General features: G+C 42.2%; 1 protein-coding gene across 6 annotated transcripts in view; it reads left to right on the top strand.

Moving 5' to 3' along the window:
• The first annotated feature begins 334 nt into the window (after positions 1-334).
• Positions 335-24,386, top strand: part of LOC102938736 (myelin basic protein) — a 172,685-nt gene continuing 148,633 nt past the window's right edge. For 2 of the 6 annotated variants that reach the window (XM_037892980.2, XM_037892979.2), the window contains exon 1: positions 335-2,564. The gene's annotated coding sequence lies outside the window, so the exon portion shown is untranslated. Of the gene's footprint in view, positions 2,565-3,339; positions 6,573-24,386 lie in introns of those variants that run through there. The other 4 variants (XM_043539995.1, XM_043539998.1, XM_043539996.1 and 1 more) reach the window with 4 other exon arrangements.

The following is a 24,386-nucleotide window of genomic DNA, read 5'->3' as shown; positions in this document are numbered from 1 at the left end:
CCAAGGAGTGTCATCAGTCCCATTTTTAAAGTTGCTAAACTTTAATTGTGAAAAGGGTACTACTCATATGCTCAATGGTAAACACACACAAGTCTTTGCAAGCTTGTAGTTAAACTTTCCTTTTATAAATGTGCTCCTAAGTACAAGATTTAAATTGGGAGAGCAATCATTTTTGGGAGACTTTATAAGGTGTTTAAGTCAAAGTAGTATTCAATGTTCCCTAAATATAAAATGACCAGAAGTTTGTACAGGCTAATGTTTGAGACGCTGCTACCTCCTCTTCTTCCTTCCCCAGTTTTGTGATCTAGGACTCTTTTTAAAAAAAAAAAAAAAATTATTATTATTTCACGGTGGTGTAATAGTAGCTTGTTTTACTGGCTTAATTTTTAGCATGCTATAGTGTTGCAATTTTGATATTAAAGGGCTGTACTGTGAACCCCTACTCAATAGAAAAAAGTAATCACACTGGCTTCACTGGGACTAATTGTGCAAATAACTGCTCATCAATGAGAGTGATGGCTTCACAAACTGATCCCAAACCATCAAAGGCTTCCTTACCTTAAAATGGCTTCTGCTTGTTTTTATTTATCAGATACATTACCTAAACATTTGTATTTGCTGTTGTAAATAAAGTGGGTAATGATCAATACCACTAAAAATTATGGAATTAGTAGGAGGGCTGCGTATCCTACCTCTCCATCTGTTAAGGCCTAAACATATGACATAAGGTAGGTCAAAGACCCAAATAGAGGGATAGCAGAAAAATAATAGCCTAAAGGAGCTTAGGTGTTTAAGTGTGACTGTGATTTCCTGTTTCTGCAATTCCGAATAAACAATTTGCAATAATAAAATTGCTCAACTATGCTTTGGTTACTTGATCTCTTGAGTATATTTCATCATAAACCAATGTCAGTCATGTTCATTAAGATGGTAGAGCGGGAAGAGGTTCTGTATATACCAGTCTCTAAAGAGTAGTCCTATGTAACATTCACCTCATGCAGAAGGTATGCTGCCCTATTTATATTTTCAGGTGGTATTATTCATGATTGTGTAAGTTACATATTTCTTTACACATCCCTAAAATCCAAGCCCTTAGTTTGTTCCAGTTCCCTAACTTGTTTTGTTTCTTCCTTATCTTTGTTTTGGATACTAGCATTCCAGGTACTGACCTGTGAGGCTACTTTCCCAGCTTGTACTAAGATATAGATTTGTTCTATCTGCTTGTGCTAAAGGCTTACTTCAGCAAAGGCAAGGTACAGTGGGATATGTAGCATAAATTAACAGGATCATGGTGTAGGCCAGTCTAGGGTACATCACTGTTATATACACACATGGAGTATGTGCATTAAGCACAAATATTATATTATGTTAATGTGCAGATAATACATATTTATATGCCAGCGGCATATTAGGCAACAGGCCTCCCAACTCAGGCTTGGCTTAAAACTTTTTTTTTTTTAAATACATTTTGGGTTTTGATTTGCTTTCTGGTTTTTTGACACTCTAGGCTCAATGTTTTTAAACTCTTCTCTACAATGGGAAGGGCTAGACATTTGCTGAGCCTCTCATATAATAACAGGATTCTTTGTTCTGGAGCTTTAAGAAACACCCTACGTAGTATGAGTCTTGAAAAAAAACCATGACTGTTACCAACACTGGATCCTGAAAACAAAGCAGTAGTTCCATTATGCTCACTGTGACTCCGTGTGTAGTTAGTGGGATATATGGCTGCAGAGCCTTGATCCTAATATGAAAGATGCCCTTTGTCAGGAGTGTAAATACATTCGCTGTGCCCCTTGAAGATTTCCAGAGCACTATGCAGGGTGTGTGCTTTATTTATTACAGAGCTGAGATCTATTCCACTCCTAGTCTTGTTGCAAACCTGTGTGTGAGAGTTTCCTTTAAATATGAAGTGTATCATTTCCCCTTCCTTCCACACTATGCACTACCTATGACAGGTATCAGAGGTTTCTTCTGCCTCTCTTGCCCAGCCCCTGACGAGCTTATCGGACTGAACTGGCCGTTGCTTTCCTTTCCCATAATGCTCGTTGATGTTCAACTCTCGAAACGCTGAGCCAGGAGCTTCATCTTTCTTCTCTGTGTCTTTCTAGTTCTTCTTCCTGGTTTGGAGCGGCGCAGCAGCCCCGCCCCGCCCCGACATGACGCCCGCGCGGCCCGCCTGAGCCCAGGTGCAGCACATTGCCCCGGCTCTCTGCCTGGGGCGGCGGCTGGCGGGGGCAGGCAGGCGCCCGGGCTCGCCACCACCTTGGGAAGAACCTGGGCGACGGCAGCCGCGCCGGCAATTGTATCTCAAACCCGCAAAGCCGCAGCTCCTCGCTGAGCGACGGAAGCGCCTAGGGCTAGCTGCGGGGAGAGAGGCGCAGAGCTCCGCTTCGGGGGGAGCTTTCTCCCCTCCCCGGCGGCGGGTGCAGCCTGTAGCCGGTGCCCCCCCTGCTCCCCGCCCGGGTGGGTTGCTGCGAAGGGGGGGGTCCCCCCCATCCCCGTGTCGCTCTCCACGCCGCTGTTGGATGCCGTAGACCCCGGAGCCCGAGAGGACGCGCTGGGTGCGTTGTTACTGTTTTTCGTGGCTGTGCCTCTGCTCAGCCCCGCGGGGGGCGGCGAGGTGGGGGGCGGGAGCCCCATGCCCGACGGCGGCGGCACACGTGCCTCTTGTTCACCGCGGTGGGCTCTTCGTTAGCGGTGTGCTCGGGGCGGGGGGGAGGACGTGGTGGCTCTGTCAGTGTGTGGAGGGGGGTGATATTTGCCTCCCTGCCCTCCCCTTTATTAGGTGTCCCCCCACCCCGGGTCAGAGAGAGCCGCCGGCCCCCGGGATTCCTGCGCGCTGGCACAGCCGGCCCCAGCACCGGGCTAGGCAGGTGCAGGTGCCCGGCCTCACCCCATTGCCCAGCGGCTGCTAAGGGGTAAAGCACCGTGCTGGGCTTCCCAGCCGTTTGGCCCGCTCCTGCGCTGCTAGCAAAGGTGTTTCCGGGAGAGAGAGAGGCTCGCCAGCCAGCCGCGTTGCCGTATCGGGCTGGGGGTGTCCCGGGGCCGGGAGCGGAGCGCCCCAGCCGCAGCCGGAGCAGGGGTCCGCGCAGAGGAGAGAGCAGGTCCCGACCTGCGGCGCGGCCCGAGCTCACGCGGGGTGTGAGTGTGTGAGGAGCGGCTAGCGGCCCCCAGACATGGAGCGATCGTGCTGAACTTGGCTTTTGCTGTCAAACCGAAGCCCCGGCCCCACCTCGGGGCAGGCCCCGCCATACAAGCCCGAGAGGCTGAGGGATCACGCCCGTGGGTTTCCGGTTTCAGCTCAGGGCTGTGTCCGGGCGGAGTAAAATCGAAACAAAACAAATCCCTAGCCTAGCGCAACCAGCTGCAGCCCAGCCGCAAGCGCCAGCTAATGAGGGGGCGGGGCCGCCCGCCTGCCACTGCTGCCCCGCTCACCTGGCAGCCTCCGGCCACCCAGAGGCTCTCCGTGCGCTTGAACTTTACTTGATACTTTCCTTACAAAGCTGCTGGGCTGCGTAGCAGGAACGTGCTTGTCCCGCCCTCGCTGATAGCTGCTGAAGGGTGGTGTATCGCCCAGTATAAGTGCATTTGTGGTTCCTTCTGTCAGCACTAGCAGGAAACTCACTCCCTTTTGGGGTCTTTGCTTTCTCTTTTGTTGTCATCAGTGTTTTCTGTTTGTGTGTTGCACTGGGATCTCTGGTAGGGTAAGCCTCTATAGTAACTCTAGTTTATTGCATTGTTATCAAATTCCTCCACTCTAGGATTTATTTGATTTTTGTTAAGTGGCTCATGCATTTGTAGCTGTGGACTTGGCAATTTTTAAGTATTTTTGTGTTAACCTGTTCGTTCTGTAGCAGCCGTAGGTATGTTGATCTTACGTTTCCTGCATATGTGTGCTAGTTATTCGTAAGTCAATGTGGAAATGATAAATGTGTATATTGTTGTTTTAAATCAAGTGCAGAGGGGGGGTGGATAGTGTGTTGGGAGCATCCAATCCAATCTTTCAGCTGATCAGATGCTACATTTGAGGGTTTGATTTTTTCCTCATATATGGGGAAAGTTACCAAAAGAGAGGGCACAATAAAATCACCAAAATCAGAAACACCAAAGACCTGATTCTGCATCAGTGGAGGTTTCCCTCTCACTTTAATGGGAGCAGGATTGAGCCTCAAGTGATTAGAATATACTAAAATGTATTAATTTTATATGGATTTTTACAATATTAGTTTAACACTTCAACACTGCTGAGATTAATAAACACAATCTTGGATCCAAGATGCGTGGAACGCTGCTAGGTCACTGTGGTACATAAAGTGGTGTAACTGTTGGATAGCCCAGCACAAGGACTTGAAATTCATGAGTGGGAGGAAGAGGTTGAAGTGCTCAGTCATATAAAATGTATAATAATGGACCAGTAAAACACATCTCCCTTACTGTAGTACATTATTGATTTGCGTTGGCAGATGAGCTGAAAATAAAAACTCTGAAGAAGACACAAAAATATCTCCAAAGTAGTTAATAATTGGTAAGGAAGATGTTGGCCACAGCTGTCAGGAGTCATGGATTATATATTTTTCATACACATTTTAAACTAATGACTAATGTTTTTTTTTAAATACTAGTGAGCATTGAGAAATTAGATGAGTAACTGGGTAGGTGGATGGATGGGTAGGTAGAGAGTTGTACAGATTTTACTGAGAGCTAAGAGAATACAGTATAATACTGCACATGTGACAATTAAAGGATCACAAATGAATAAAGAACCATTGAAATTAGTGCCTTAAGTGGATTTACATTAAGCTTTGATTGTATTAGACCATGAGGTCAAGCAGTTCAAGGAAACTGATATGTCATGAGAAAAAGACAAAGAATAGCTCAGTCTTTTATTGTTTTGTCATGACAAACAACTCGGCAAAGGTGGGAGAAACTCCATAAATAAAATGTAATGTTATTTTCTTAGCCTCACTTGGCCTATAGCAAGTACAATGTAAAGGGCAAAAGGGGAAGTACTTAAATTCATAGTTTGCCCTGAAAATCAAAGAATAATTGAGGCCTAAAATAGTTGAATCACTACAGATTATAACAGTAACTAGTCACAGTTTGACTTAGCATTGTTGCCTTGGCTGTTTCCCAAAATCTACCATGTTCTACTTAATGACTAGACATTCCAATACACTCTTGTTTAAATCATTAATATGCAAACTGAGCTGAGCTGAGTCTTGGATGCCAATGAGAATTCTCAGAACAAATTTGTTCTCTCTTTGGACTTTCATTCCTAAATGGTGACTCCTAAATGCAGCTCCATGTGCCTATTGAATGAGATGCAATGCTTTGGTTCACAGTCACCTAATCTCTTATATCCTCTTCCAAAAATACAGGTACCATAATTACAATAAGTACCTGTCACCACTCCCTCCATACTGAATTTATATAATACTTTTCATCCATAGATTTTTAAAGTGCTTTACAAAGGTGGACAAGTATAATTTCTGTTTTCACTGATGGGGTAACAGATCTTAAATGATTTGTCCAAGGTTCCACAATTACTCAGTGGCAGAGTCAGGACAAAATTTCAGATCTCCTGACTCTTAACTCTGTGATCAGTGCAGTAGGCCGCAACTACAGCTGTCACCAAAATATAGATATGAATAAACTACAAATGCAGACAATCACAGTGTTGCATATATTAAAATCTTTGCCAAATATTTTAGACTTGCAAACTTAGTGACACTGGTACTGATCAGATTAAATTTAAAAAAAAAAATTATCTGAGTGAGAGAGAGAGAAGAGAGAGATTAGTGTTGCAGATAACCGAAACCTAGATAGCTTAGGATAGGGTTCTCTGAGATCACTGTAGATTGGATCCACACTGTGACCTGGCTTGCTTTTCAGTTACAGCTTACTGGTTGTTTTTCTTAATACTATCGTGTGTTGTCACTTGTGGAAAGGTTGACTGGCATTTTGATTTTATTTCTTTTGCTAGTAATGAATGTGGTTGAGTAACTTTTTAAGTTTCATGTCTTGTTCAGTGTGTACATGTACATGCTTTTATTTAGAGATGGGATGGTTATACTATTCTTACTCACTTTGCACACAAATTCCAAGTGAATCCTAAAACTAGTGAATAATGTCAGGCTGAATGATTACACTAAGATCTACATGCAGCGGGGACCACTGGCATGCTGCATTGCTGTTTCTTGTATGTGGGAACGAGAAATCTGTATCTCCTCTTCCCATGATCTAAAAGAGAGTGTATACGCCAGGGAAGAGCAGACAAGCTAGGGATAGGGCCAGGTAAATGAGCCCTATCTATCCACTGTCCCAGCAGAGATTTTCCTAGAAGGCTATTATAACTCTAATTGAATTCCTTAGAGAAATCCCAAATCTTCTGTGTCCTGTCTCCTGTTCTACGAGGGAGGTAGAAGAGAAATTGTGACAACATCAGCAAGTGAGCAACTGGACCTCACAGCTCCTCCCTTGTGCCGTGCCAGACTCCTCTGTGCTAATTCTCATGAGTTCTGCACACTGGAGGACATCAATACTGCTGAGGACCTAGAATATACTAGAAGGTAAATGGAGCTACAGTGATGGGATCAGGCAGGGAAGCTAATGGGTCTCCCCAGCGGAACTCATATTACTTTTCTCTTCCTCCAGTCTCTGTGGAGAAACGTGGAAACTTGGAAGAGTGAGGAACTCGGGTCTCATTGCCGCAGATACTCATTATTTCCTTGTGTGGTAGTTGTATTCAGTACTCAATCTAAAACATTCATTTAGCAATTGCTGAACAGGAATTTAAAATAAAAAAGTTTGCTCCCCCAACCTCACTTTGTCTCCCACCAAGACTCTTTTGCCCTCAGTTCAAAAAAAGTTTGAAAATGTTGAGAATTCACATGGGTTTACCCTTGAAAGGGTTTATCTATCCAGTCCACAGAAGCGAGCCTCCCAGCTCAGGTTGACGGCTTTGGGCTGGTGGGGTTCATGTGAATGCTCTAAAGATAGCTGTGTAGACAGAGCTTTGAAGTTATGGCTTGGGCTCTGAAGTCTATGGTGGGGGATGAACAAGTGCCTTTGTGCATGAATAAATAGACTTTAAAAAATTAAAGGTCTAAGCCTTCCAAAAAAAATAAATCATATGCTACTCAATTTTCTGTTAATGTTTTACCTTTTAAAGAGCTCCAGAAATATATGTATGTTCATATATTAGCACATACGCGTTTCATACATCCAAACAAATACAGCTACATTTATTTCAGATGAATGTACATTGGCATAAGCAAAATCTAGCTGAAATTTATTATTTGTTTTTCTGTAGTGCCAGAAATGTGAAGTGTAAACAAAGAGTAACAATTTTTTTTAAAGCCTCTTTCCATAAGCATTTATCGTCTAAGACCCAATTGCATAGGTGAACAGTCCCATTGAACTCAGTGGGACTAGTCTCATGTATAAGAGTTTGCAGGCTCAGTAGCTAAGGACCTAGTCCTGTCAGCTTTACTCATGTGAATAATCTTTTCTCATACAGATTGTTTTGCTGAAGTTAGTGAGGCTGTTTGGGGGAGTAGGTTCTGGATGACCAGATCCTTAATTAAACAAAGGACATTAATGGATGAAAAACAATAGGGTAGGGAAAAGATTGCCATTAAAGATATAATTTTATTATGTACATCGTTTGATGTTGTCATATATTAAAATATTGGTTTGTCAGGTTTCTGAATGTAGTGGAGTACTGTGTTTTAGGGCTTGAAGGAGCCATATTAGGAATGAAAGCAGGAGTAGGGTCATTGTTGAAAAACTAAACAAAGAAGTGAGTTTTGAGAGTTTAGAACCTGATTGCATTATGCACAGGATCCGAGAGGGCATTATTTATTATTTTTTTAGCTCCAAACGGTGCTAGGTGGTACACAGTACAGGCAAAACGACAAAGTCCCTGCCCTGAAAAGTTCATAGTCTAAGGCTATGTCTACACTACGCACCTTTTAGCGACACTGCTGTGCCGCTACAGCCGGGCTGATAAAAGGCACGCAGTGTAGCTCTCCCGCTTACAAAAAACTTCCACCCCCAATGAGCAGCGGTAGCTTTGTCGGAAAGAGAGCTCTCCTGCTGTCAAAGTGCTGTTCACACTGGCACTTTTAGTCAGCAAAACTTCTGTAGTTCGGGGGTGTGTGTGTGTGTGTGTTTTTTTTTTCCCCCACACCCCTAAATGACACAAGTTTTGCCAATGAAAGTCTAGTGTAGACAAAGCCTAACATTAGACCTTAAGTAAGGGTATGAACAATAGGATGGAGAAGCAGAGAGGAGCTCACAGCGGGTGCTTAAGTGCTCAGTTAGGGTAGAGGTAAGCATGTGCTTAAATGCTTTGTTGATCTGGAGCCTTAGAGACTGGAAAGATGGGCTTGGTAGAAAAGCCTAGATAGATGATATGAAATCTCAGTGATATATTTGCAATAATATATCCGTATTGTATTAATGCTCACCCTGTGGGGAGCACCAGCTGCCGCAAACAGTTTAAAATGCAAGACAATTCAGTGGTCGATATAAAAAGCGAAGCTGTTTTTTTTGAGAACCTGATCAAATTCCTACTGAAGTCAGTTGTACTCTTTCCATAGACATCAATGGGAATTGGATTGTAGTTGTTTGTATTATGGGCACACATAGGGCCCCAGTCATGGAGCAGAGCCCCATTGTGCTAAACAATGTTCAGACTTTTAACAAAGACTGTCTCTGCCCCGAGGCACTTGCAATCTTAGTGTAAGATGAGAGACAACAGGTGGATGCCACAAACAGATTGGGAAAGCACAAGGAAACAGTGAGACAATACTGATCGACATGATAAGCACATCAGCTGCTAAACCATTCAAGTTTTTTTTGTAGGCATCACAGCAGATGGGTGTTTTTAAGGAAGGATTTGAACAAGGAAAATGAGGTGGCTTTGCAGATGGTTACAGAGAGCAACTCGTATGTATGAGGGGCAGCATGAGAGCAAGAGCAAAGGTACTTGTTTGGAAATTAACAGATGGGTGGTGAAGGCCAGTGTCATAGATAAAGCAGAGTTGTGAGTAGACATCTTGATAGTGTACAAAAGGTGGTAGGTGGAGCAGAGAGAGGTTGTAAAGAGCTTTATAAATTAAGACATAGTTTGCCTGATGTAATAGAGAAGAGTGAGTCAAAGAGAGGAGTGATGTGATTGAAGCAACAAATCTGAAAAATGACACATACAGCAATGTTTTGAAGAGATTCAGGTGGCATAATACGAGATTGTCGAGACCAGAGAAAAGGAAGTTGCACTGGTAGACACACAAGATGATGATGAACCTGGATGAGAGCTTCAGTTGTGTAGACACAGAGGAAAGGCCATAATCTTAGAGGAGTTATTCAGGAAAATGCAGCAAGATTAACACACAGCCTGAAGGTGAGGATTGAGTTGAAGATGACACCCCGATTATGGCCTAATTGACAGGGAGGATAGTGGGCATATTTTTTTTTTTTATGAGTGTCATGAGCATGGAAGCATGTCCTCTGGAATGGTGGCCAAAGCATGAAGGGGCATATGAATGTTTAGTATATCTGGCACATAAATACCTTGCAGTTCCGGCTACACAAGTCCCATGCAAACACCTGTTCTCACTTTCTGGTGACATTGTAAATAAGAAGTGGGGCAACAGTATCTTCCATAAATGTAAATTAACTTGTTTGTCTTAGCGATCGGCTGAATGAGAAGTCGGACTGAGTGGACCTGTAGGCTCTAAAGTTTTGCATTGTTTTGTTTTTGAGTGCAGTTATGTAGATTTTTTTTTTTTTACATTTGTAAGATTGCACTACATTACTTGTATGAGGTGAATTGAAAAATACTGTTATCATTTTACAGTGAAAATATTTGTAATAAAAATAGTGAGCAGTGTACACTTCGTATTCTGTGTTATAATTGAAATCAATATATTTGAAAATGTAGAAAAACATCCAAAAATATTTAATACATTTCAGTTGGTATTCTATTGTTTAACAATGTGATTAAAACTGCGATTAATCGCGATTAATTTTTTTTATCACAATTTTTTTGAGTTAATTGCGTGAGTTAATTGCGATTGATCGACAGCCCTAATATATACATTTAACTACTTATGAACATTTGTTTGTAGGGTTTTTATTTTAACATTTCTCTTATGTTAGAGAGTTGGAATTTTGTGTATAGGCTATTTCTAGTCAATACTGCGATATTTTTCACAACAGTGCACAGTAATGTTTAAACATTTTAAACATCTGGAAGTTCTCATGGCTTTACAGATTAAAAAAAATTTAATGGGTGTTGATACAGTGTAATTTAACTATGATCCACCAAGGTAAAAATGCTGTGAAAGAAAAGTATCTGGTTGCACTTTTTTTGTTGTTTTTTCTTTTTCTAATTAAATATTAATTTTATTGATCATATTGTAGACATTTTTATGAAGTCAAACTGATATCTTGGGCCTAAACCAAGATGTCTATTTTTACCAATAAAGACTAGATAATACTATATCTGAATGATGTATCTTTCGGTCAGTGAAAAATTTATAATTATCTAAATGGTACCCGCTTATCCAAGTGTCATTTAATATTACAGGCCGCAGCTGGGTGGCATAGTGGCTAAATGTTTAATCTCTATAGACATGGGTTTTGAAAGTGGGTTAGGTCACAAATGAGTATTGTACAAATTAAACCTAGTCCCTAATAGGCTTTTGCCAATATCGCAAATAGGGATGTAAATAGCGTTTTTAAAATATCGATTAAATGTTTAATCATGAATGAGTTCACAACTTAGGCATGGGAATTTACGGTGTGTGTGTGTGTGGGGGTGCTGCAGCACCCCCCGCACCTGTAGTTCCTTTGCCTATGACGTCAGTTCCATAGCAATGGTCCTGACTCCTAACAGTGTGGAACCTAGTTCCACATACACTATGAAATGGTATTGCTGTGGTGTTTTTAATGTGTACATTAGGCATTTATACCTTAACTGAATACATTACTGGTAAGACTGGTGCTTATTGGTTAACCAGTTAACATTTTACATCCCTAATCACAAAGCCACCTGAGAATTTGGTGTGATATGAATTTTCTGTTCAAAACAGTTTAGAATTCTACAGGAACGTTGTAGGTCAGGATTGGAGTGCATTAGCAACACGCTATGAAAAAACTTCTCAGCAAGGTCCTTTGTGTTTTAGTGCTAAGCAATGTTAGTGTATGGCTTTCACTTTCGTGAGCACTAAATTAAGGATGCGGTAAATCCACTTTTTTTTTTAAGCTTTGTTGAATGTAAACTATCAGATGTTGTGATCAGACATCAACTAAGACGTGCATTTTCTTTGCCTCTGGCGAATCTGTTTTGCTGTATTAGTGTTGCATACAGAAGTTCCTCTGATCTTACCTTCTGATATGAAGAGCGATAACAGTCTCAAACAAAACCCTAATGGAAGTCCTTGTGTTGAACTTCTGCCTGATTAGTTGGTTTTGAATGCTGTGTTCAGCTGGACCGAGGCTGAATATATAGCGTTATCAGGTTCTCACCTGACTTTACCCTGGCTGCTTTTTGTTTTGTTTTTAACAACACCTGAACAATTCCAAATAACTTCACTATTAGTAGATTTGTGTTCATAACAAATACAAACTGGGAATTCATCCATATGCTTTTAGAATAAGACAGTGAAAGCTAATTGGGTAGACAGAAATGTGGCAGTTCTCTTAGCTCTGTTGAACAAGGAATTACACTCTTGTCAAGAAAAAAAAAACTTCAAACCTCTCCTAACCATATTAAGAGCTGATCTTATTAATAAATTACTTAATACACCCTGTTAGCCCACTCAACAGGTTTCAGTCAGCCTCGTGTCTGTTTGCTATGCAGCTTACTTCCAGTTGTGAGATCCTCATTGATTGAGGCATGTGACAGGTAGACTTATACAAGCTTTACCCGATAGGCCAGAATGCAGTGTAGTACTCATTTGTATTAAAAGACTCAGGTACTGTACAGGTACAAAGGAAAACATTCTTGGCCATGAAGAAATTACAAAATAGGATTAATTAAGCCAAAAGTTGTAGTAGTCTGCTCAGTTTTGGTATAAACTGCTAAACCCCAAACTGTTGCTTTTTTTTTTTTTTAAATGATTGGTTTAAAAATCCTGGGCCAGATCTTCACTTGCTATCAACTGGTGTAGCTCCATCTGTAGCCTCATGTTAATGGCAGTAATCATGAAATCCCAGCTCTACTCTCTGGTATAGTTGTACATCTTGGACACAGCCTAACAGAGTAACTTTTCAAATGAAGTTGAAATAATTCTATTGGTGAAGTTTTCCATATAACCTTCACATCACCATTGATTACTCTGTCTTCAGAAATAACGTTAGGGCAGGAGAAAGGGAGAAAACAAGAGAGGTAGTAAGTTTGAAAAGGTAAATGAAATCAGGGTTTCTTTCTCTCTCAGATACAATATGGAGCCATTTTTTTCTAAGTTACTAACCCATAATACTCTCAGTTCTATTTCCTTTGAGTACAATGTTTTATCCTTGTTTTACACTTTGAGAAAGTAGAATTTTCTTTAAAACTACTTGAACTGTATGTTTTTTTTTTTCTCTTTTACATTTTTGAAAGTGTCAGTGTTTTTCAGTCTTTGGTGTCCTAAATCAGTGTGTTTGATATCCTGCCCCTGCAGGTAGGTGGACTCAAGGATGTAAGCAGTTTTTTTGCCTCTAACTATTCTGATCCTAAAATGTGGGAGGGAGGACAAAATAAAAAAAAATTGCAGTGAACACTTTAAAGAATAATGTAATAATTGGTGTATATATTAAAGGGCTCAGCATATTAAGATGTATTTGTTTAGTACATTTGCTAAATTGAGTTCAGAATTTTGGGTCACAAGTGAAAATGAGTTTGGACTCAGTCTAATCCCTATTTAAAATGTATTACAAGTTGGCACAGTCACACAGTTTGGCATGGTTGGCAATATTCGATTGGTAATGGGCGGGAGAGGGAGCAGGAGCAGGGCTAGTGGAAAAGGGTGTATTATAGGTCAGCATTAAGATGCAATTGTAGCGCTGTTCTGGACAAAGCTTGTGTATCACCTATGTGCACTGTATCCGGTCTTAACCTGTGTTCTTGATCCTTCATTTTCACTGTTCGGTAGAAAAAGAGTACATTAATTAACAACAACCGAAGATTCTTACAAGTTCCCCATGATTGGTTACATGTTTTCACTTGTTTCATTCTGATCTTTCTTGTGAGTACATGCAGGAGAGCATGAAAAGTTAAACTAATTTTTTTTCTGACTTCAGATTTTTCCTTTAGATTTAGGATTTGTAAAGTACAAACACAATCTAGAATTGTCTCAAAAAAAAAATTCATTTCCTTGATATGTAGAAGAAATGAAACAAAGCCTATTCACAGGCTGTGAGCATTTTGCCAGTTATTTAAAATTACAAAATCAAACACAGTAAAATTCACCTCTTCTACTAAGAAGCAGCATATAAGTGCTAACACCCCCATTCACCACCCTCTACCACTTTTCAAAAGCCAACTGAAACAAATGGGCTCTGTAGCATGTCCTGAAAGTCAGCAAATAAGGCTATTTCAGACTGGGGTGGGCAGTGCATTTCAGAGCCCTAAAGTCCTTACAGAGAACACCCTGCCAGCTACTACTCCTCTGTTATATCAAAGTGATTCTAACATGAGCGCAGCCACCTGTGGCAGCGTATCATGGTGTCAGTGGCCATCTCTCAGGTAGGCTGGTCCAAAGCCATTTAGTGCGTCTGTCAAGGCTAATTCCCCACTCTGGCACTTCGAGTGCAGAAGGTTGGGGCCCACAAGGATTCTAAAAATTAATACTTGCCACTTCAGGCTTGTATTATTTCCAAGGTTACAACTTTTCTCTGACCTGGGATTGGTAGATGCTGTTACCACTCAAGTGCAGAACCCCTTTGAGAGCACAGGAAGGCGCACTTGGGAATTCCTTCCTGTAGGGTACCCTCAAGCCCTTCCCCATCCCCTGGGGTAGAGCTGAGAGGCAGGAAAAAAACAAAAAAATCAGCTACCAGCTAATTAAATATGTGCGCATACCTCTTAAGACACAGAAGTTCTGTTCTTAAAGGTAAATTTTATTAAGAAAAAAAGAAAGAAATACATCTAGGAACTCAGGCTATTGCTAGATTTTTTTTAAAAGAGCAACTACAAGGAGTAAGCACCAAGAATAACTTCTGGAGGTCCATCTTAAAGTTTACAAGCAACAACAAAACAAAAGCACCTGGGGTTAGCACAGAGGAATCCACAAGCCATAAAGAAATAAAAGGGATAAACCTAATCGCATCTCCCTAGACATTTCCTGATCTACTTACATATGTGGAGTTTTAAATGAGTAGTTTCTAGGTATGATACCAATGATTTTGTCATACCTGGCCCAAGCTTCTTACAGTATAGCTGCTAATCTGTCCGCCTCTCCCTGGGAGAACAACAACAGACAGACAAAAGGGGAGTCTTTTTTTCAATTTAAAAAAGTTCTAGCCTTCCCATTGGCTCTTTTGGCCAGGTGCCCACTCACTTCCTTTTACCTGTGCATATCAGTTAGACTTTTTAACCCTTTAGAGGTAGAGCAATTAGAGAATAGCTACTAAGAGGGATTTTATAGCTACTGACTGGCTGGATGTCCATAAAAGGGAGCTTCCCCCACCCCCCGCCTTTCATTTATCACAGCTTCATTGGTCTAAACAAACACCATACAAAAATCTGTCTAGAAGTTCACAGTTAACCAGTGCAAAACCCCAAGGGCAGGTGTCATGTGCTTTCTGTGGGGTGTCCTGTAAATCAAGTGGGAAGCTGCCTCCTGCACCAGTTTCGGCTTCTCAGTTGATTTAAGATGTTGTCCCATGTAGACCACATTGCAGTAATCTAATGTGACAATCTAATCTTGATTGACAAAGGCACAGGTGATAGTAGTAAGATCCTCATCCAAAACAAAAGACTGGCCCCGCCTAGCCAGGCACAGTTTGTAAAATGCCTTTCTTACCACTTCTGGCTTGTGACCTTTCAAGTGCAGCTATTAGTCTAGACTGACAGCCAAGTTGTAAACTCCAGTTAGCAATGCGAATTGAGTACCCTCAGTTATAGGGCAGATATTATTTTTGCCAGCTCTTCTGGTTGTTTCTCCCAATCTACCAGCAACACCACCATCTTGTCTGGATTGAGCAGTTGAGTCACATAAGTGCCTCAATTTCAGCTACATGCTGGGTTAGTCTTTCAACTCTGCCTGCTGGATCAGTTGAGATGTTTGGTTTCAGAGTAGCAGCCGTGTTAGTCTGTATTCGCAAAAAGAAAAGGAGTACTTGTGGCACCTTAGAAACTAACCAATTTATTTGAGCATAAGCTTTCGTGAGCTACAGATCGCTTCATCGGATAAGCTATTACCAGCAGGAGAGTGGGGTGGGGGGAGAGAACCTTTGATAATCAAGGTGGGCCATTTCCAGGACATTTCCAGGAGTTAACAAGAACCTCTGGGCGGGGAGGGGAATAGTTTTACTTTGTATAATGACTCAACCACTCCCAGTCTCTATTCAAGCCTAAGTTAATTGTATCCAATTTGCAAATTAATTCCAATTCAGCAGTCTCTCGTTGGAGTCTGTTTTTGAAGTTTTTTTTGTTGAAGATGAGATGGAGGCACAAATTATCTGGCCTGTGTTATGCAGGACCTAAGAACAGATTAATTAATGGTCCCTTCTGATCTTAAAATCTACATATCTGTCAGTAAACCTTAGTGTCATCAACATTCTGATAGCACTGCAGCCAAAGGTCCAGATTTTTAAAGAGACAAAGTGGGTGAGGTAACATCTTTTATTGGGCCATGCTCTATTGGTGAGAGAGACAAGCTTTTGAGCTTACTCTCTTACCAGTAGATGTTGGTCCAATAAAGGATATTACCTCACTGACCTTCTTTAATATTTTGGGACCAGCTACAACAAACCTGCATACAGATTTTTAAAGGTATCTACGCATTGCTGTGCTCAGTGTTGTAATGTCCAACTGATTTAGGTGCCTTCCTCATTTTCAGAAGGAATTTATGCACTTAGGAATTTAAGATTTAGGCTCATCAGTCCTAAAAATCCCTTTTTTAAAATGAGACTTGATCTTCTACATCAGATGTTGCTATGATGGCTGCAGCAATGCCTAAGTATCATTAAAAATCTGGGTCAAAGTCATCTTGCTGACCCCCACAATGGCCCAATTTACAAGAAGAGCATTAAGGAATAGGGCTGGAACTCTGCAGTATCTTATCTTTGAGTGCCTTTGGAGTTGATGAACAATTACCCAATACAACTCAAGACATGAAATATTAGGGAGTTGTGGTTTTGTCTGAAACTAAGCCATGCACTTGACCCAGACAATATGCTATAGGCTATACAAATCTCTGATAATAATACGGAGCTCCTTAATCTCCATGACCAGAACCTCAAAAGTGTTTTGGTACCTAGCTCCCATTGATGTCAATGGGAGTTAGACACCTAAATATGTAAGAATGGCCCTATTGTGTCACACCAAAGGTCTGTCTAGCCCAGTATCCTGTGTTCTGACAGTGGCCAGTGGCAGGTGCCCCAGAGGGAATGAACAGAACAGGTAATCATCAAGTGATCCATCCCCTGTCGCTCATTCCCAGCTTCTGGCAAACAGAGGCTAGGGACACCATTCCTGCCCATCCTGGCTAATAGCCATTGATGGACCTATCCTCCATGAATTTATCTAGTTCTTTTTTGAACCCTGTTATGGTCTTGGCCTTCACAACACCCTCTGGCAAGGAGTTCCACAGGTTGACTGTGTGTTGCGTGAAGAAATGCTTCCTTTTATTTGTTTTAAACCTGCTGCCTATTAATTTCCAGCACCTTTGAGTATTGGAGCCTACATTCTGGTTTTCTAGCACTGCCAGCCTCTGCCTTCTTGAAAAATTAATGACTAGCAGTGGGAATCAAATTCTGTAGAGTATAGAGCTCCACCATCAGGACACTGAGCTGCCCTATTTTAATTTGAGAGACACAGCAATATCTTTTATTGGACCAATTTCTGTTGATGAGAGAGACAAACTATTTTAATTTGGTCTTTCAAGCAATTTGTCATTGAAAAATATTATAATTAGGGATTTGATGACTGGAACTCTGATCAGCTCCTCAGGTAATTTAGTTCAACAGGAGAATCTGTACGTACAAGAATGGACATGAAGCAATAATTATGAAAAGGCCTAGTTTTGATTATACTTGCCTGGAGCAATTCATGTGTCAGCAGCACCAGTGTTGCCTTTCCCCATGTGGGCAGCTTCCCAGGGTTTCTTTTAGGAAGGCAGAAGGAGAATGAAATATTGACATTTTGTTCATGGCATTTTTTTAGCTTTAGTTTCAGAACTGACATTTAAAAGAAAACATAACTTTATTTACCAGATACTTTGGCTCTTGTTGGGGAATTAGGGTTTTACTCTTCAATATGCTTCCTCTCCAAGGTTTGACCGAAGTGATGATTGCTACTGTGTCATTTTCTGGGGGCTTCTTGTTAAATACAATTTGTGGCTGCTACAAATAGAACCTTTCCTAACACTGACTTCTTGAAACCTTTTATCTGCACTACTGCTTTGCCCTGACTTGTTTGTGGAAAGTAGAGATATGTACTAAAGTTTTTGCATAGCTGTCATCAGTACAATCTGACTCAGCACTATTCACCTGGAGGGTATGGAATAATTCCCCCCCCGCCCGCTTTTTTTTTCTTTTTGAAAGATAACTTGTCCAATGGAACAGGGCCTGTAATAAAGAAAACAAAGGTAACCCTCCCAAAAAAACCTACCTTTAAATTTTTAAGTCAGTGTCAGAAGCTATTGAACTATTGCCATTGAAAAGCTAGTCTTAATTTTGGCTTGCAAAACAGTAATGCTGACTTGTGAACTGTGGGTTGCAGTCTTTTTTTCTGGTTGATGAGAATCAGATGATCCTATATTAAAATCGTATTACTGTTTGTGTGCTGTTTCTCTCATTCCTGAATGATAGGCTCTCTTTATTAACCAAGTCACTGCAGGTGGAATTTTAGTCCTCAGGGGAGACTTGAACTAGTAGCCACAAAAGCAGAGTTGCAGTTGTGTGTACTGGAGAAATGCGTAAGTTTTATGTATGGTACAAGTTTTGGAGAGGTGCTGAAATGCTATTCCTCACTGTTTGTAATCATGATTTGCTTTGCAAGGTCTTTTGTTTTTCATCTTTTTGTTCTGTATAGTGTGGTGTTCCTCTGCGGGGCTTCAGTAAAAAGGGCAAGACACCCTTAATAAAGATAACATATAGCAGCAACAGAGATGTATGCCTGTTGATGGCATGTAGTAGTGTCTGGTACATTTGATGCAGACCACAATGCTCAGGATTTTTTATATATTTTAAAATGTTCCATAATAGGAGAGATGATGCTATCAATTACAAAGAGCATAATGATAATCTGTAGCCTTTCCCCTCTTATGGTGTGGCTCCTGATTTTCTATTTGTATGATTTCTGTGCCACTGAGATGACTTTTGGGTTCAGAAGTGTAGCCAACCCCAGGCATTAAAAATAATGAGTTAATCCCCAGAAAATCATAATACTAGCTTAAACATCTTTTTTTTTCCAAAAATGTTTTGGGTTCTTTTTATTTGCCTTCTGGTTTTGAGCCTTTAGGCTCATGCTTTAAAACTTTTCTCTGCAACCATGAGAACTAGAAACTTACTTTTTTAACAGTGAAAACTGAGATTGTCATGTAATTGTCACCCAAGAGCTGGGACTTCGAGGAAAAACACCAAATATCATGAGATTATTGACAGTTGGCAAAGGTGAACACATTCTGTTGTGTGAAAGAACAACCTCCTGCAAGATGCTGAGCACAGCTTGCCTGGTACTAAGCATGATCAATTCACAGTGATTACACTGAGAGCTGAGCATGTCTAAAACCTCACAAGAGGCACTCTGCACCTTTCAGGGTTGTACCCGGTGGTGAGCTGGAGCCGGTTCCCACTGGTTCCCTGGAATCGGGACAGCCAGTTCTAAAAGGACTTCTAAATTTAACAACCAGCCAAAATTTAAATTTAACAACCAGCCAAAAGTGGTGCCTTAGGCACCACCTCCGTGGGTGCTCTGGGACTGGAGCACCCATGGGGAAAATTTGGTGGGTGAAGAGCCCACCCCGCTCTTCTTCTCTGCATTCCCTCGCCCCCCCCCCCCCCCCCCCCCCCGCTTCCCAAAAATCAGCTGTTCGCGTGGGAAGGCTGAGAAGCAGGCAGCGGCTTCGCACTCAGGCCCGCGGAGGCGGGGGGGGGGGGGGCGAGAGGAGGGCCACCTGCGCCGCAGCAGGTAACCCGGGGGGGCATGTAGGGCAACTGCTCCCCACACCAGCTCACCTCCGCCTCCCTGTGCCTGAGTGCGAAGCTGCCACTTGCTTCTCAGCCCTCCCTGGCTTCCCGTGCGAACAGCTGATTCGCGGGAAGCCGGGGGGGGGGGGGCGGGGAAGCGTGTTCAGGGGAGGAGGCGGAGGGGAGGTGAGGTGATCTGGGGCCAGGCACGGGGCGGGGAGCTGCTGGTAGGGGCTTTGCACCCACCAAATGTTCCCCGTGGGGGCTCCTGAGGGAGCAGGGTGGGGGGGGGCTGGATCCTGGGGCTGCCTGAGGGAGATGCCCGGGGGGGCAAGTCTGACCCTGGGGGGGACCCACGGAGTTGGTGCCTAAGGTGCCACTTTTGATGTGATCGGTGGGGGGAGCAGCTGCTCCCCCCCAGCTACACTACCCCGCCCCTAGGAGCCAGAGGGACCTGCCAGATGCTTCCTGGGAGCTGCCCCAGGTAAGCGCTGCTGGGACTCCCCACCTTGCCTCCCGGCAGGTCCCTCTGGCTCTTAGGTGCGGGGCGTGGTGGGCACCCACTACGGTTGCCCACGAGACCCTCCTACCTGGTTCTGCGGTCAGTCAGGGGACCAGGGAGGAGGGTGGATGGGGCAGGGGTCCCGGCGGGGGGGCATCAAGGAACGCGGCGGGGTTCGGGGGGGGGGCAGGAGTCCTGGGGGGGCGGGGGCGGGCCACGACCCCCTCGTGGGGTGAGGAGGCAACCGGTGGTTAAGATTTTGGCAGCTCATCACTGGTCGTACTTTAAATGTCTGCCTCCTCTTGCTCTTTGATAAAGTTATCCTTATTCAAGGTCTCAGTTTATGTATTTTGTGAAAGTGATTCCACCACACAATCATAGTCGAACTTTTGTCTATGCATGATTATAAACTACATTGTAGATGCTCATTTTATGCCATGCGTTATAATTTAGGCTATGAAAACCCCCAAGTATCCAAGTCATGGTGGATGACATTTAATGAACATTAAAGTGCCATCTGTAAAGTTAGGCTGTGAATATTTCATGAATTTTTTCTCATGGTAACCTCCCATGAGAAATGACAAGACTGTTACTAATGTGCACTCTAAAAGGGGTTCAGTTTGTATCTTAGAAATGTAATTGCAACAGACTGGTCAGAGATGAGGTGGAAAGATAACTGCCAGTAAACAACTGTTGCACAATATGTTCAGAATTATATGCTGAGCCAGTGTATGAATTAAACGATGGGCTCATATATTATTTTTATTTTCAAAGAATGCGCTTTTTGGCATTATCTTGTAGTATGTCCCAAATCTTAGTGCATATGTTTCTCTGATTACATTATGTACTGAAGTCTTCACCCACCAAAATACATATCTGATAAAAATATTCAAAATAAGGACTGCACTTTCGGTGGTGTCGAGGGGGTGCAGGGAGGGGCAAGGTGTTAACATATAAAAATTCTGTGACGGATTTAAGGGCATTTTATAAATGTTCATCTCCTCTATTTTGCTGTTTTGTTTTGCCACAGATTATTTCTGAAGTATAAAATTGCATGCCAAGTCTAAATAACTTCTTGTAGAAATATTTTCTTTTTTCCAGTTAAGTAAATAAATTCAACCCTTAGAATATAAGATTAGAATGCTGATGTAACAAAATTGCCAGAATATTAAATTGTGTGTGTGTGTGTGTGTGTGTGTGTGTGTGTGTGTTTATATAAAGAATTCAGTCAGCTGCTTCCTTACTTACATTTGAAAGGAATACCAGAGCTTGGGAAAGAAAGCAGTTATATAATTTTATAATCACGTGCATTGCAATAATATTCGTGGCATATGTGACAGAGGGGCTGACCCTGCAGCGCCTTCCTCATGCAAAATAATCCCATTGACTTCAGTGTGACTACATACATGAGTAAATACTGCTCACATGAGTAAAATTATGCACAGATCAGCCCATAAATATAGTATAGGCATAATGAGACCAAATTCATTCTGGTATCTCAGTGAGTTTTAATGGTGTGGGTTTCTTTTGTGTATATACAAGAAGGATTTCAAGGATTTCAAATGACTGTTCTAAGTAGATTTAAAAAAGAAAAGTGAACAGCATCTGCTTTGCTAGTGAGGTGTCAAACTTACTTATGATACTAAAGATCTTATGATAGCTTTTTGCAGTTGCAGAGGTGTTAACTCCAATGGTCTGGCTAAATTCCAACTAGATAATTACATTCTGCCTACTTAAAAAGTCCGCTTGTAGCATCAGTTGAGTAACGCGATAGTCCTTTCCTCTTCCAAAGTTTCTTTCCATCCCAAAGATGGCTGCATTTTGTCTGTAAGTACTGGGATCCTGTTGCTTGAAAGGGATTGAATAAATTTAAATATTTACCCTTACTGAAAGTGGCACAAATGATAGAGGGCCCCTTATTAAAAGAGCAAACAGATAAACACTACAGTATTTTGCAATAGTGGTCCAGAGTGCTGTATCTGACATTAGTAATACCAGTGTTTTGGCTTCTTCCTGTAGAATAATGTAATATCAAGGGTCATTAACACTCACATTTCTGGAGAAGAAAGTCTAACAAGCTGCCGTCAGATAAAACCAAGGGATAAATTCAAAACATAAAATTCTTCCACATCCATGTCCTTTCCTTTTGCCACCTGTGTTGACAGAACAAAGGCCATCTGTAAGAATGAAATAAATATGGTTGTCACTGGCATAATCATGATTCACAGCAAAGAGTCCAAAATAGGCAAGTGACTAGCAAGACTCACAGAAATAGTACCAGTTCGTAGGAAGTACAGAAGATTAAAATGATCAGCAGAGAGACTGAGGCAGGAAATTGCTAAGTCCAGACGGAGAAAAATGCTGAGGAGTGTTTGTTGCCAGCTGGCACATACAGTGTGATCCTTAAGAGCTCTGGCTTAATGTTAGTCATGACACACTTTTTGCTTGAAAAATCAAATAGAAGCATATTTAGAAAACTGTTTTGTTTCAGTTACAGCTATGTAGCATACTAGTGTATGTGTCTTACATGTAGATACACATCAGAATTCCAGCAAATGTTCTGTTTCACCATTTTTGATGGCAAAGAGATGGGAGTGGGGATTTGTATTTATAAGGTTCAGCAGTATGCTGGGTCTCACTCTTGTAGCCCTATTCTCTGAACACATGTTCGTTTGTATTCTGGATCATAATAATGAATCCTCCTCTTCAGCTTGATTTATGATTTCAAAATTGTTTATAGGCAGTGACATATAGAAGCTCTCCTGCTTAGAATAAAATATCATCTAAAGTTCAGAAACCATGAAAAATGAACATCTGGTTGGCAAAAAAATAGCATGTTTTGAGTTTTTTGTCTTTGGTTGTTGTTAACCCTGTGTATCACTGTTCTATCTATACGACACAGTTATGTCAACATTAGGCAGCTTATACTGACTTAATTATGTCAGTGTCTACGCTGCAACTTTCCTCCCACTGATGTAAGTGCCTACTGCACTGACGACATAACTCCTCCTCCATGAGAGGTGTAAGCTTATGTCGGTGTAGTTAGGGTGACGTAGTGTCCGTATAGACACTGCGTTCCTTACATCTGGTGTTGGCTGTCTTGTCAATTTCACAGCAGGCTCTCCCCTGGAGAGCTGGGTGGCTCCCTGCCCCGCCCCGCCCCACCCCACCCCAACTGCCAGGTGGGGTGAGAAGCCTCCCCTGCACGCTCCCCAGGTGGAGCCGGGCAGCCTTGTTAATTTCACGGAGCCGTGAAATTGATAGAAGCCAGGGAAACAGGACCCTACTTTCTGGGGTTGAGAAGCCCTGGGGGGATCCCCCCCCCCCATCCACCCACAGTGGGGAACGGGGAGGTGAGAAACCCTGGTCGGCTTCTGGTAGCAGAGGGGGGCAGGCCACCGGGAGGCTGTGGAGGAGCCAAGCTCCTGGCAGGTAGCTGCCAGCAGAACTAAGAGACAGCACTCCCATGCTGCGCCTCTTAGGTCGGGGGACGCGCACCACCAACCCCAGGAAGGTAGTGTGAACATGCACCCAGGAGTGCTAGAACAAGCAGGGCCTAGGGGCCATGGCCACATCACTTTTAAAAGTGGGAGGATATACTGGCCATAAAGGCGAGCGATGGGGGGTGGGGGAGGGGAGTGGGGCGGAAAGGAGTGAGTGGGGGATTAGGCCTTGGGAGTGTGGGGGGGCGGGGAAAGGAGCAGCATGGGAGGGAGCACGGTTTGGGCGCCGGTGGCCTTCCCGCTTTTAGGGAGCTTCCACTGCTCCTATGTGCACCACTGCAGTAATTACTTATGTAGGTCGACATACCTTTCTCTTGTAGACATACCCTGAGAAAAAAGGATCATAAAATGAGTCATTCTGTCAGCATTAGAGAAGTGTGAAAAATCTACAGTGAAATCTGAAACTGCAAAACTCGCATTGTGGTTGTGTGACAATGGTAAAGAATCAGATATTGTTTCTTCTAATGCTGACCCAGAAATTGTATTAGGATAAAGAAAATAGGAAAACCTAAAGCAAATCTTTCTCCTCTACTTCACTTTAGATCTTTTGCTCTACAACTCCTACTCTCTGGTTTCCTGCTACTGATTTAAAAAAAAAAACAAAAAATCGTGCATATATTCTCACACTTGTTTGTTGTTTAGTTACAAACTGAGGACAAGTTGTCAAAAGATTTGTGAGACAGAACTTTGAGGAAATCTGGACTGATTCGTGGGTTAGCATTTAAACTCTTCAGAAATCACTGTTTCACGTGTTTTTGATGCAAAAAACAAGTGAAACTTAATGGTTTTGTCTGAATTACAAAGTGGATTTAAGAGGTATGAACTCGTGCCAACCCAAGCCAATTAAAATGTTTATAGAAAATTGTAAAAAGAGAAATTGCTGTGGTTAGTTCTACTCAGTTCGCTTTATTAAAAAAGTAAAATGATTTTAATTAATACACTTCAATGTCCTTATTTGGCAAGAAGAGACCTATAATATTTTCTGTGATGTAATGTGTGTACTATAATATTATTTGGGGAAAGCTTTGGGA

This window comes from Chelonia mydas, chromosome 2 (genome assembly GCF_015237465.2).
Source record: "Chelonia mydas isolate rCheMyd1 chromosome 2, rCheMyd1.pri.v2, whole genome shotgun sequence".
Lineage (NCBI taxonomy): Eukaryota > Metazoa > Chordata > Testudines > Cheloniidae > Chelonia > Chelonia mydas.
This window is presented reverse-complemented; position numbering and strand designations above follow the sequence as displayed.